This window comes from Antrostomus carolinensis, unplaced genomic scaffold (genome assembly GCF_000700745.2).
Source record: "Antrostomus carolinensis isolate BGI_N321 unplaced genomic scaffold, ASM70074v2 scaffold32732, whole genome shotgun sequence".
Lineage (NCBI taxonomy): Eukaryota > Metazoa > Chordata > Aves > Caprimulgiformes > Caprimulgidae > Antrostomus > Antrostomus carolinensis.
Genome location: NW_010298248.1, coordinates 2,281 through 2,735, shown reverse-complemented (window position 1 = coordinate 2,735; position 455 = coordinate 2,281). Strand labels below are relative to the sequence as shown.

The 455-nt window shown below is 59.8% G+C and overlaps 1 protein-coding gene across 1 annotated transcript in view; it reads right to left on the bottom strand.

Moving 5' to 3' along the window:
* The window catches only part of SARNP (SAP domain containing ribonucleoprotein), a gene marked incomplete at both ends in the record, with an annotated part of 8,932 nt that overhangs the window by 7,767 nt on the left and 710 nt on the right, over window positions 1–455 (bottom strand). The gene's annotated exons all lie outside the window — the stretch shown is intronic.

Genomic DNA, 455 nt, shown 5'->3' with positions numbered 1-455 from the left:
TCTTCCTCCTCCTCCTCCTGCAAACAGCTCCCATAAAACAGTGGGTCACACTCAGCCTCGTTAAGGTCGCTCGTTTAAGAAGAACTCGTGGCTTTTGTTCCCCCCTCCTGGACAGGTTTCTGATTTTATGCCCTGAAAGGTACTAATGGTTTAATGGCACTTGCACAGGAAGTCATTCTGCTGCCCGGGACTCTGGCTGCTGCTCCCAGCTCAGCGGGCACAGGACGCCCCCTCCTGCCCACAGGCCAAAAAACTGGGGCTGGGTGGCCACAAACTCCCGGGCTTGTCAGCCCCAAAACTGGGGGTTGGGAGCCACAAACTCCCAGGACTCAGGGGCCACAAAACTCTGGGGCTCGGGGGCCACAAAACTGGGAGTTGGGGGCCACAAACTCCCGGGGCTTGGCAGCCCCAAAACTGGAGGGTGGGGGCCATAAACCCCCGGGGCTCGGGGGCCC